General features: G+C 35.7%; 1 protein-coding gene across 8 annotated transcripts in view; it reads left to right on the forward strand.

Annotated features, from left to right (window-relative positions):
• The window catches only part of RIMKLB (ribosomal modification protein rimK like family member B), a 69,560-nt gene that overhangs the window by 15,044 nt on the left and 40,477 nt on the right, over nucleotides 1–14,039 (forward strand). The gene's annotated exons all lie outside the window — the stretch shown is intronic.

Genomic DNA, 14,039 nt, shown 5'->3' on the forward strand with positions numbered 1-14,039 from the left:
AAAATCCAGTACGTTTTATGGACGAAATGGGAACACCATTGTTTATTAAACCCCTTTTTGTATTTAGAAAACAATTGGGAGGGAAATCAAAGATAACCTACTAGTTTTCTTCTATTATTACTGTCTTCTGCTTTTAAAGTACCTTGTTTTATAATGTGCTCCTAAGGGAATCTCTACCTCATGGGGGGTCCTTTTGGTGAATTCATCAAAACCTGTATGTGATTCTTATTTTCTTTTTGAAATACTTTATATATATGTTACAAAATACTAATATAGTTTTGTTATGGATAAAAGTGTCCTAATGATTTGACTCAAGTGATAAGTATTTCTAATATTTCATATTTGTTTTAGTATTACAAGATACCTTGGAAATGGTATAGAAATTCTTTAGGACTGACTTGCAGGAATCTTTACATGTTTGCTTTGGAAAGTTATGACTTGTTACAGCTAAATTGTTCATTTCTGTTAGGGAGCATTATATGTGGCATATAAGTGGCATTTTGATTAACTTTCAGAAAATACTTCATAGTTTAGTGATAGTATTGGATAAGGATATAAGACAAAGACTTAAGTACATTCTAGTTCACGTATTTTCTTTGTGACTGGAATAATGAAGCCACGTGTTTTAATTTCCTCATCAATAAAATGGAAAGATATGGTTATTGTGAGAATTAATAATATACAAAATACCAATCTGCTATTGTAGGGTAATATCACTCACAGGCTAGTTAATAGATCCAGAATCTTGCCTGATTATTAATGATACCATAGATTTAAGTAAGTAGAATCTCTTTGCAAACAATCACTTTAGTCTCTGCCCTCTTAACATTTATTTATTTCATTCTCAGTACCTTTCAACAGGTATTGTTTCTTTAGAAATAACTGCTCTAGAAATGTTTCTAAGTTGTTTCACTTGAGCAAATAAGTAGTTAGTACCTTTATAAGAAAGATGGGCACTATTTTGTTTTCAGTGTGTGCCTAGGTCCAACACTTAGTTATTCAGATCCAGAAGATCTGGGATAGAGCCTGTTTCATTCTTTTATTAAATATTATTTGAACACTTACTTATGTGCTAGCTGTTTGGTTTGGTGGGCAAAATGAGACATAGTCCCCACATTCTAAAGAATAAGATTAACATTAATCAAGTGATCACATAAATAAATGTAAAATTATTGTAACTTTGGTGAGTTACTAATGAATGGAATGGATATCACTTTGCACCCTCCTATCCCTATGACAGATAGTCCTGATCAAATCATGGTAAATCTTTTCTCTAAAATCCATCTGTTATGTGCTTCTATAGCTTACAACTTTTTCAGCGTAAGTGCATGAACAACTATTGTTGAAATTGGAGTCAGAAACTCAGACGCCTTATTGTGGTAGGAGCCATGCTCTTGAAGTCTGCGTGAGTAGAGATATAAAGGCCAGTGTAGTACATTAGTTCACTAAACACCACTTACACGTATTTCTCATGTATGTTTCTATGTTTTAAAGGTTGAAAAACTTAAGGCTGCTTTTCTAAGAGTTCTCTGCAGCCAGGATTTCTTAGGTGACCTAGCTTCTGCTAAGTAGACACATTACTACAAGATTTGGGAGGTGGAAATGGGCATCTCTATTTTTAGAAGGCTTCATAGGTTGAAAAACATCTAGGGTCGAAAACCGTTGCTCTTGATTGTTTTCTTATTTGCCTACTGGGCATTTTTACTTTTTTTTCAACTGTCATTTCTATGCCAGTATGTCAAAATTGAACTTACGTTTTCCTCCTAAAACTGTCTTCTTATCTCAGCTTTTCTGTCCCTGTTTGTAACATCCCTTTTCATCCTTTGACTTGGGCTTACCTTTGACAGATTTTTTCTTTTATCCTTAAGAGCCACTTCTGCCACAAAATTTTGTTGCTTTTTCCTTCTAAGCCACAACTGTTCTGTCTTCTGCTTCTCACTGTCCTGGGTAAGGCTGTTGTTGCTTCAAATTTTAGTGACTGCAACATCCCTGTAGCTCTTTCTTTTTAAGAGCAGTGTTTCCTCTCTAGTCCTTTCTCATTCATTAAATACCACTTTTATTATCTTAACATCTCTCTAAACACCTTCAGAAACTCACTTTTTCCCTGTGGCATTAAATCTGATTATTTTTAAGACTTTTAATTGGTACATCTCCTGTATCTCCAAGAATTTCTAGGCTTTTTTTTTTTTTGACATTTTGCATATTTTGCTTTATTTAAATCTCATGCCGTCTTGTAGGGAAGGTGATATTATCATTTTACAGATGAGGAAAAAGCCTGTTTTGCAGAATTAAGTGGTGAAATATGAGCAAAATTCCTTTTTTAATCTGTCGTTGGCTCTCTTTGCTACAAATGCTGCTGCTTCTTGATAAGATAGACCATTTCTCCAAACTCGTCTCTTATTAGTCCTTATTCTTTGCCTTGGATCACTATGTTCACGATGGAAGTTCAGTGTCACTTAAGCTCGTATATTTCACGCTGTCTGAATTTCTTCCCTGATCTTATCATATCTCGTGTCAAGTTTTACCTGACTACTTTCTTCTGAAGTTTTAAAGCACTTAATGCCTATGCAGCACAACTAATACTTAATTACATAGTCATTTTTTCTCTAACAGATTTATTTTCATTTTGTTTTTTCAGTTTCTCACATCCAGAGACTGTATTATATTCCATATTGTATCTCTCTTAGCAAGATATGGGACACATAAATACTTGTGATCCTATTCACACATTAGTTTAGTAAATATGTGTTGAATATCCATTGTTTACAGCATAAAAATGTTACTCAAATCAACAACAATGAGATGCCACTTAACACCCAGTAGCAAGGCTGTGATCAAAATGACAGCAAACGTGTATTGGCAAGAATATAGGGAAATTGGAACCCTCCTACATTGCTAAGGGGAATGTAAAATGGTGCAGTCCCTTTGGAAAACAGTCTGGCAGTTCCTCTAAAGCTTAAACATTGAGTTACCATAGGATCCATCCCACTCATATGTATACATCAAAGAGGAATGACAACATACGTTTGGAAGAGTTTAAGATGAATTGGTGTTAATTCTTCTTTAAATGTTTGGTAGAATGTTTCACTGGTGAGTGAAAACATCTGGTCCTGGGCTTTTTTTTTGTTGGGAGGTTTTGGATTACTGATTCAGTCTTCTTACTAGTTATAGATCTGTTCAAATTTTTAATTTTTTCGTGATTCACTTTACGAGGTTGTGTGTTTTTAGGAATTTATTCATTTGTTCTAGGTTATCCAATTTGTTGGAGTATAATTGTTCGTAGTAGTCTCTTATAATCCCTTTTGTTTCTGTGGTGTCAGTTGTAACAACTTTCATTTCTGATTTTTGTTATTTGAGTCTTTCTGTTTTTCTTGGCTAAGAGTCTGTCAATTTATTGATTTTTTTCAAAAATCCAACTTTTAGTTTTGCTGATTTTTTTTTATTGAGGTCATAATAGTTTATAACAATGTGAAATTTCAGTTGTACGCTATTATTTGTCAGTCCCCATATATATGTGCCCCTTTACCCCTTATGCCCACTTCCCTAACGCCCTTCCCCTCTGGTAACCACTAATGTGTTCTCTTTGTCCATGTGTTTATCTTCCTCATATGAGTGAAATCATACAGTGTTTGTCTTTGTCTGGCTTATTTTGCTTAACATAATGCCCTCAAGATCCATCCATGTTGTTGCAAATGGGATGATTTTGTCTTTTTGAATGGCTGAGTAGTATTCCATTGTATGTGTATACCAACATCTTTATCCACTCCTCAGTTGATGGGCACTTGCCTTGCTTCCACTTCTTGGCTATAGTCAATAATGCTGCAGTGAACATAGCAGTGCATAAGTCTCTTTGAATTGTTGATTTCAAGTTCTTTGGGTAAATACCTAGTAGTGGGATAGCTGGGTCATATGGTATTTCTATTTTTAATTTTTTGAGAAATCTCCATACTGTTTTCCATAGTGGCTGCATCAGTTTGTATTCCCGTCAGCAGTGTACGAGCGTTCCCTTTCCTCCACATCCTCTCCAACATTTGTTATTTTTTGTCTTGATAGTTATAGCCATTCTAACGGGTGTAAGGTGATATCTCATTGTAGTTTTGATTTGCCTTTCCCTGATGATTAATGATGTTGAACATCTTTTCATGTTCCTATTGGCTATCTGTATATCTCTTTTGGAACAATGTCTCTTCATATCCTCTGCCCAGTTTTTGATTGAGTTGTTTGTTTTTTTGTTGTTGAGTTGTTTGTGTTCTTTATAGTTTGGAAATTAGTTTTGCCGATTTTTTTCTATTGTTTTTTCTATTTGTGTTATTTCTGTTCTAATTTTTTTATTTCTCTCCTGCTAACTTTGGGTTTAGTTTGTTTTTCTTTTTTCTTGCTCCTTGTGGTATAAAGTTAGGTTGTTGATTGCGATCTTTCTTCTTTTTGAATGTATGCAGTTAGAGCTATTTCAGTGAAACCAGAAAAGATACTTGGTATGATATCAATATTCTTAAATTTATTAAGATTTGTTTTGTGGCTTAACATTTGATCTGTCCTGGAGACAGTTCCATTTGTGCTTGAAGAATGTGGGTTTGTGCTATTGTTTGGGTAGAGTGTTTTTGATATGTCTCTTAGGTCCAGTTGGTCTATAGTGTTGTTCAGTTATTTTGTTTCCTTATTGATTTTATGTCTGTTTGCTCCATCCATTATTGAAAGTAGGGTATTGGAATCTCCTCTTAGTGTGTTAGTGTCTGTTTCTCCCTTCAGTCTGTTGCTGTTTGCTTCATATATTTGGGTGCTCTCTTAGGTGCCTATGTATTTACAATTCACAGCTTCCTGGTAAATTGACCCTTTCATCATTATAGTGATGATTATCTCTTGTGGCAGTTTTTGTCTTAAAGCCTGTTTTGTCTCACAAGTATGGCCACTTCTGCTCTTTTTTGGTAACCATTTGCATGGAGTACCTGTTTTCAGTCTTTCACTTTCAGCCTTTGTGTGTCTTTACATCTAGAGTCTCTTGTTGACAGCATATAGTTGGGTCTTGTTTTTTGATCCATTCTTTCCCTCTATGTCTTTTGATTGGGGGAGTTTAATCCATTTACTTTTAATGTAATTACTGATAGAGCAAGTCTTATTGTTTCCATTTTGTTAATTGTTTTCTGTGTGTCTTGTACATATTTTGTCCCTCTTTTCCTGCTACCTTTTGTTTTTTGTTCATTTGTTGGAGTGACATACTTCAATTCCTTTCTCATTTACTTTTATGTATCTTCATGTAGGTTTACATATCTTCTATAGATATTTTCTTTGTTTTTCCTGTGAGGATTACGTAATACATCTTAGAGTTTTAATAATCTGTTTTAGGTGTTAAATTCGTTTATATCCAAACTCTACTCCTTTACATCCCCCCCACTTTATGTTATTTATTTCACAAATTACATCTTCTATTTTGTATCCTTTAACATAATTTTATAGGCATAATTATTTTTTATGCTTTTAACTTTTAAGTGCTATACCAGAAATAACAGTGATTTGTACAGTACCATTACAGTATGCCAGGATTCTATATATATCTATATGTTTACCTTTACCCAAGAGCTTTATATTTTTGTATGCTTTTGTGTTGCCTTCTAGCATTGTTCTGTTTGAACTTGGAATCCATTTAGCATTTCTTATAAGGCCAGACTATTGGTAATGAACTCCCTCAGCTTCTCTTTATCTGGGAAAAATCTTTCTTTCTCCTTCATTTTGAAGGACAGTTTTGCTGGATGTATTGTTCTTGATTGGTAGTTCTTTTCTTTTAGTGCTTTGAATATATTGTCCCCCATCTCTTCTGGCCTGTATGGTTTCTGCTGAGAAACCCTTTGATAATCATATGAGAGCTCCTTGGTTTGTAAGTTGCTCTTCTTTAGTTGATTTCTAGATTTTCTATTTGTCTTTGGCTTTTGACTTTTGAGTTTGATTATAATGTGTCTTGGCATGGGTCTCTTTGAGTTCATCCTACTTAGAATCTTTTTGTTTTTTGAAGAAGATTAGCCCTGAGCTGACATTTGTGCCCATCTTCCTCTACTTTATATGTGGGATGCCTGCCACAGCGTGGCTTGATAAGCAGTATGTAGGTCCGCTTCCAGGATCTGAACCGGCGAACTGTGCTACTGAAGTGGAGCATGCAAACTCAACTGCTACACCACTGGGCCAGCCCCATGAGCATTTTAGATTTGGATGTCTATTTCTTTTCCCAGATTTGGAAAGTTTTCAGCCAATATTTCATCAGATAAACTCTCTGCATCTTTCTCTCTTCTCCTTCTGGGACTGCCATAATGCCTATATTGATCTGCTTGATGGTGTCCCACATGTGCCTAAGGCTTTCTTCCCTTTTTTTCATTGTTTTTTTTTTTTTTAATTCTTCTGACTCAGTAATTTCAAATGTCATATTTTTGAGTTGGCTGATTCTTTCTTCTGCTTCAGCAATTCTGCTGGTGGACCACTGTAGTGTATTTTCAGTTTGGTTTTTGTGTTTTTTAGCTCCAAAATTTATTTTGATTCTTTTTTTATAATTTCTCTCCCTTTGTTGATATTCTCATTTTGTTCATTGGTTGTTTTACTAATTTTTGTTTAGTTGTTTATATGTATTCTCTTGTAACTCACTGAGCTTCTTTAACACAGTTATTTTGAATTCATTGTGAGATAGTTCGTATATCTTTTTCTCTTTGGGGTCATTTCTGGAGATTTATTTTGGCCCTTTGATTGGACCATATTTTCATGTTTCCCTCTGTGCCTTGTTATTTTTTGCAGGTATTTTGGCATTTGAAAAAGCAGCCACCCCTCTCATTCTTTATGGACTGGCTTTGTACAGAAGACCTTCAGCAATCAGCCCAGTTAGAGATTGTGGGAGCCTCCTAAATCTTATCTGGGTTTTTGTCTTCTGTGGGCTTGTGCATGTAATTTCCCAATTAGAGAGGTTCGTCAGTTTCTTTTTCAGGAGTTTGTAATATCTCTTTCTTTCTGGTGTCTGCCTGTGGTACTGCAGGTTCTCTGGTTCTGCAACAAGCCACTGATCTTTGCTTTGTTCTTATTGGCCCCCAGGCATCCAAAGAATGCTGGATTGTCATGTGTGGTTTTCTGTCAGACAAGACAGAAACTACTCCTTTGGGCAGCCCTCCAAAAATCTGGAAAGTTGGATATACATTTACTCTTTTTCTCTCTCGAGGTAGAAACCTCAAGTAGGGTAATTTCTCCGTGTCACACTGAGCTGTGCTGGCTTGTGGGAAGAAATATTGTGATTAAAATGCAAAAGGCTTTTCTTACCTGTTTTATTGTGCCTGTTTTTGGCCTTCCACTTGCCTGAGGTACTGTAACTTCTTGACCGTTTTCCCCAATTTGGATTTCTAAGAAAGACTTTTTAGACTGTATGTTGTTGTTAAATTGGTGTCCCTGTTGGGGAACAAGGTCTGGGGTTTCCTATTCTGCTATCTTGCTAATGTAACTCTCCTTCTTGTCTTTTATGACCTTGAGAGTTGAAACATGCTGGTCACGTATTTTGTGGAATATCCCACATTTTGTACATTTCTCCTGATTAGATTGAGCTTATGTATTTTTTTCAGGAGCCAATAAACTGGCCCATAGGCCATATCAGGCCTGCTACTTGTTTTTATAAAGTTGTATTAGGACATAGCTGTGCATTTGGTATTCATGTTGTCTGTGGTTGCTTTTGTGCTACAAGAGCTAGCGTTGAGTAATTGCAACTGAGACTGTATGGCCATTTGACCGTATATGTGATGATTTCTTTCTGGGTTCTCTGTTCTATTCCATTGGTCTGTATGTCTCTCTTTTTGCCATTACCACACTGTTTTGATTACTGTAGCTTTGTAGTAAGTTTTGAAATCAGGAAGTGTGAGTCCTCCAGTTTTGTTCTTCTGTTTCAAGCTTAGTTTGGCTAGCTATTCAAGGTTCCTTGAGGTTTCATGTGAATTTTAGGATGGGTTTTTCTATTTCTCCAGAAAACATCATTGGGATTTTGATAGGGATTGCATTGAATTTGTGGGTCAATTTGGATAGTATTGACATTTTAGTAATATCATGTCTTCCAATCCATGAACATGAGATGTTTGCATTTATTTATTCTTCTTTAATTTCTCTTAGCAATGTTTTGTAGTATTCACTGTACAAGTCTTTCACCTGTTAGGCTAAATTAATTCCTAAGTGTTTTATTCTTTTTGATGCTATTGTAAATGGAATTGTTTTTATAATTTCATTTTCAGATTGTTTGTGAATAGAAATGCAATTGAGGTTTTTTTCTTTTTCTCCCCCAATCCCCCCAGTACATGGTTGTATATTTTAGTTATGGGTCCTTCTAGTTGTGGCATGTGGGATGCCACCTCAGCATGGCCTGATGAGCAGTGCCATGTCTGCTCCCAGGATCCAAACCAGCGAAACCCTGGGCTGCTTAAGTAGAACGTGCGAACTTAACCACTTGGCCATGGCGCTGGCCCCTGCAATTGATTTTTGTGTGTCAACTTTGTTTTCTGCTACTTTGCTGAGTTTATTTATTAGTTCTAACAGTTTTTTGTGTAATCTTTAGGGTTTTCTCCATGTAAGATCATATTATCTACAAACAGAGGTAATTTTACTTCTTCCTTTCCAATTTAGGTGCCTCTTACTTCTTTTTCTTGCCTAATTGCTCTGGCTAGAACATCCAATACTATGTTAAATCGAAGTGGTGATTGTGGGCATCCTTGCTTGTTCCTGATATAGAGGAAAAGCTTTCAGTCTTTCACCATTGAGTATGATGTTTGCTGTGGGATTTTCATATACGGCTTTTATTATGTGGAAGTAGTTTTCTTCTTTTCCTATTTCATTGACAGTGTTTATTTGAAAGGATGTTGAATTTGTCAAATGCTTTTTCTGCATCATTTGAGATGCTCGTGTAGTTTTTTCCTTCATTCTGTTGATGTGTGGTGTATTACATTGATTGGTTTTTATATGTCGAACCATCCTTGCATTCCAGGAATAAATCTCTCTTGGTCATGGTGTATAATCCTTTTAATATGCTGCTAGATTCTGTTTGCTAGTATTTGTTGAGGATTTTTGCATCAGTGTTCATAAGGAATATTGGTATGCAGTTTTCTTTTTTTTTTTTGAGGAAGATTAACCCTTAGCTAACATCTGCCACCAGTCCTCCTCTTTTTGCTGAGGAAGACTGGCCCTGAACTAACATCCGTGCCCATCTTCCTCTACTTTATACATGGTACGCCTGCCACAGCATGGCTCGCCAAGTGATGCCATGTCCACACCCAGAATCCAAACTGGCGAACCCCAGGCCACCAAAGCAGAATATACGAACTTAACCCCTGTGCCACTGGGCCGGCCCCTGATGTGCAGTTTTCTTGTAGTGTGTTTGTCTGGTTTTGGGATAAGGGTTTTGCTGGCTTCATAGAATGAGTTAGGAAGTGTTCCCTCCTCTTCAATTTTTTGTAAAAGTTGGGGAAAGATTGGTATTAATTCTTCTTTAAATGCTTGATAGAATTCATCAGTGAAGCCATCAGGTCCAGGGCTTTTCTTTACCGGGAAACTTTTGGTTACTGATTCTTACTAGTTATCAGTCAGTTCAGATTTTCTGTTTTTTCATGATTTAGTCATGTTAGATTTTTTGTTTCTGGGAATTGGTCCATTTCATCTATGTTATTCATTTTTTTGGTGTTCAGTTGTTCATAGTACTTTCTTATAATACTTTTTATTTCTGTAGAATTGGTGGTAATGTCCCCACTTTCATTTCTGATTTTAATAAGTTTTCTTCCCTCTTTTTGTCTTAGTCTGTCTAGCTAATAAAGCTTTTTCAATTATATTGATCTCTTTGTAGAACCAGCTTTTGATTTCATTGATTTTCTCTTGTTTTTCTATTCTGTTTCATTTATCTCTAGTCTAATCTTTGTTATTCCTTCCTTTTGCTAATTTTGGGTTTAGTTTGTTCCTTTTCTAGTTCATTAAGTTGCCAATTTGGATTGTTAATATGAGATCTTTCTTTTTTTTTGATGTAAGCATTTATAGCTATAAATTTTTCCATTAGCACTGCTTTCACTGTCATGTTTGGTATGTTGTGTTTTCATTTTCATTCGTCTCTGAGTATTTTCTAATTTCACTTCTGATTTTTTTGTTGATCTATTGGTTGTTTAATAGTGTGTTGTTTAATTTTCACAATTCTGTGAGTTTTTCAGTTTTACTTGTGTGATTGATTTTTAACTTCATCCCATTTTGGTCAGAGAAGATACTTCGTATGATATTTATCATTTTAAGTGTTTTGAGACTTGTTTCCTGGCATTTGCTCTGTCTTAGAACATGTCTCATGTGCACTTGAGAAGAATGTGTGTGCTGTTGTTGGGTAGGGTGTTTTGTGTATGTCTGTTAGATCTAATTGGTTTATTGTGCTGTTTTAGTTCTCTATTTCCTTACTTGTCTTCTTCTTGGTTATTGTATCCATTACTGAGAGTGGGTATTGAAGTCTGTAGCTCTTATCATAGACCTGTCTATTACCCCTTTCAATTCTGCCAGTTTTTGCTTCATATATGTTGATGGTCATTAAGTGCATAAAAGTTTATAATTGTTATATCATCTTGCAGTATTGAACATTTTGTTAATATAATTTCCTTCTTTTTCTCTTGTAACCTTTTTTTGGTTTAAAGTCTATTTTGTCTGATATTAGTACAGCCACCCCTGCTCTCTTGGTTACTATTTGCATGGAATATCTTTTTCCATCCTTTCACTTTCAACCTGTTTGTCTTTGGATCTCAAGTGAGTCTCTTGTTCATAGCATACCATGTGATTGTGTGTTTTTATCCATTCTGCCAATCTCTGTCTTGATTAGTGAGTTTAATCCATTTACATTTAAAGTAATCACTGATAGGGAGTGATTTACTTATGGGTTGTGCTATTTGTTTTCTAAAACGTGCCCTATATCTTTTTTTTGTCCCTCATTTCCTGTGTTAGTGTCTTCTTTTGTGTTTACTTGATTTTTTTGTAGTGAAATGTTTGAATTCCTTTCTGATTTCCTTTTGTGTATACTCTGTAGCTATTTTCTTTGTGTTTACCATATAGATTACATTTAACATCCGAATGTTATAATACTTTAATTTGAATTTATATAGGCTTAACTTCAGTAACATACAAAAACTCTGCTCCTTTACAGCTCTGACTCCCCCCCTTTTTTAATTGATGTCACAAAGTTACATCTTTATACATTTCGTGCCCCGAAACATAAACTAATAATCCTTTTAAATGCATTAGTCTCCTAAGTTATGTAGAAAACAAGACTTAGAGTTACCAACAAAAGTTACAGTAATATTAGTTTTTACACTAATGATTGTTTATTTTTTCTTTAATTGTATTACTCTCTAAAATCATGTAGAAAACAAAAAATACAGTTACAAACTGTTGTTACAGTACTACTAGCTCTTCTAATTGCCCATGTATTTACCTTTAATAAGATCTTTATTTCTCCATACAGCTGCGAGTTACTATTTAGTGTCCTTTCATTTCACTTTGCAGGACTTGTTTGAACATTTCTTTCGGGACAGGTCTAGTGGTCACAGACTCCCTCAACTTTTGTTTTTCTGGATACGTCTTCGTTTCTCCTTCATTTTTGAAGGACAGTTTTGCTGAATATAGGATTCTTGGTTGACAGTCTTTCTTTTAGCACTTTGAATACATCGGCCCCCTGTCTTCTGGTCTCCATCATTTCTGATGAGAAATCTGCTGCTAATGTTATTGAGAATCCCTGGTATGTGGTGATTTGCTTCTGTCTTGCTGATTTCAAGATTCTCTCCTTGTCTTGGGTTTTGAAAGTTTGATTGTAGTGTATCTCAGCATGGTGCTGTTTGAATTCATCTTACCTGGAGATAGTTGAGAGTCTTAAATGTTTATATTCATGTAGTTTATCCAATTAGGGAATTTTTCAGCTGTTATTTCAATATATTCTTTCTGTCGCTTCCTCTCTCTCTTCCTCTTTCTCCCCCTCCCTGAAGTCACTTCAGCCAGAAAAGGAGGGGCTTTTAACTATGGGAGAGTAGTGTAACAACAATGGCTACTGGCTGGTTTGTCTGGAGCTCTTTGATCAGAAGTGGCAACTTAGGTGTCAGAGCAGAGATCCACAATAATTGGAGAGTAGGGTCTTTTCAGCCACCCTGTCTCCTGCAAAATGTGTCAGCTGTTCCAACTGCTCCAGAACAGGTCCACAGTGTGGCTGAGGGGTGGGAGATGGGTAGCTGCTACTGTGTTAAGAGCTGAAATTGACTGGAATTAATGCATTTTACCCTCCCAGTCGTTTTTTGGAAGTTGCAATCTTTCAACAGACTCCACAGTTCCAGAATAGTTACATCAGACAAAATTCTGCCAGTACAGTTATCTAGATGGGGAGACAGATTCTTGATGCTCCCTAGTTCACCATCTTCTCAGAATCCTCTATATACTTATTTGTGATTGGGTTGTCTGTCTTTTTGTTTCGCTATTTTGCATTATATTCTGGGAGCAGGTTTCTCATTGGATATGTGTATGTGAATATCTTCTTTCACTCTGTAGCTTGCCTTTTTCACTCTGTTAATGGAATCTTTTGGTCAGTGGAAGTTTCTAATTTTAAGTACCATTTATATTTTTAAATTCTTTGGTTAGTGCGCTCCCCCCCCCCCCCCCCCCCCCCGCTGCTGAGGAAGATTAGCCCTGAGCTAACATCTGTGCCAGTGTTCCGCTACTTGATACGTGGGTTGCTGCCACAGCGTGGCTGATGAGTGGTATAGGTCTATGCCTGGGATCTGAACCTGCAAACCCCAGCCACTGAAGGGGAGCACCCTGAACTTAACCACTGTGCCATGGGGCCAGCCCCTGGCTAGTGCTTTTTGTATCATAGTTAGGGAATATTTATGTGCCCAAGAGTCCTTCTTTTGAGATACATACTGAAATGTCTACTTGATAAAGTATAACATTGTTAAGTGAAATTATTAAATTGGGGAAAGGGCATGTAGAATGGTACCATTTTCTAAGGGGAAGGTGATATGTGAGTATAATTTCTACTGGTTTAAAAAATAGATAATGGAAGGATAAACTATAGTTTTTCAAATATGGTTACCTTTAGGGAAAAGATTGAAGAGGGTCGAGCTGGACTTCTGACTGTACCTTGTTTTGTAGACTCAAAATAATCTATGGTTGGGGAAAATGGGAGTATAGAATAAAACGGTTGATCATATATTGATAATTGTTGAAAGTGGGTGATGGTACATTGCATTATAATCTCACTGTTTTTCTGTTGAGAAGTTTCCATAATAAAAAATTTGAAATAAATGGAGAAAAAGTTTGAACGAATAAAAACTTGTTATTCCCAGTCTCATTTCCTGATTTAAACTAAAGGTTTCTCTTCTACTCTAGTAAATTCACCTGAAAGTGTACATTGCTTTGAAAAGTTCATGAAAGGTCATGAGAAAAGGCAAATGTTACACTTGATTTATAATAGGCCTATCTAATTGTTTAGGTTCTGTGTATGTATAATACAAATTTATGTAATTTGCATCTTGCATAAAATGGAAATTATGTCTTATATGTGTTAGCCTTTAAGGGGACCTTGTAATTTTACAGTTTGCCCATGAAGACCTTTATTGTTTAACTGATTTCTTTAGGGGAGAGATGACAACAAATCAGATTTATATTCTCCAAAACGCATGTAATTCCTGAAACAGTTTGTAATCTTCTTTTCACGTGTTATTTTTATGTTTCCGCAAAGCTATAGAGTCTGGAAATTAGACTCTATTTTTTCTTCTTTTTAAAAATGGTTTTGTAAGAAGAAATCAGTTTGCTTTTACATATACTGTGTTATGTTGGCATTTTGGTTTTAATTTCTAGTAGACTTAGAAATTACCTGCTTTTAGTATAGGCATATACTTCGTTACTTTCCCTCCTAATTCTGTGTGTGCTCTCATGAAGGTGAGTCAGTTATTTAAAGCAGATTATTATTATTGAGAGCTCAGCTGGTCCTAATTCATTGGGCTAATTCTGGCTGTTTGGTGCTGCTTTTCCATTGT

Source organism: Equus asinus, chromosome 22 (assembly GCF_041296235.1).
Source record: "Equus asinus isolate D_3611 breed Donkey chromosome 22, EquAss-T2T_v2, whole genome shotgun sequence".
NCBI classification, from domain to species: Eukaryota; Metazoa; Chordata; class Mammalia; order Perissodactyla; family Equidae; genus Equus; species Equus asinus.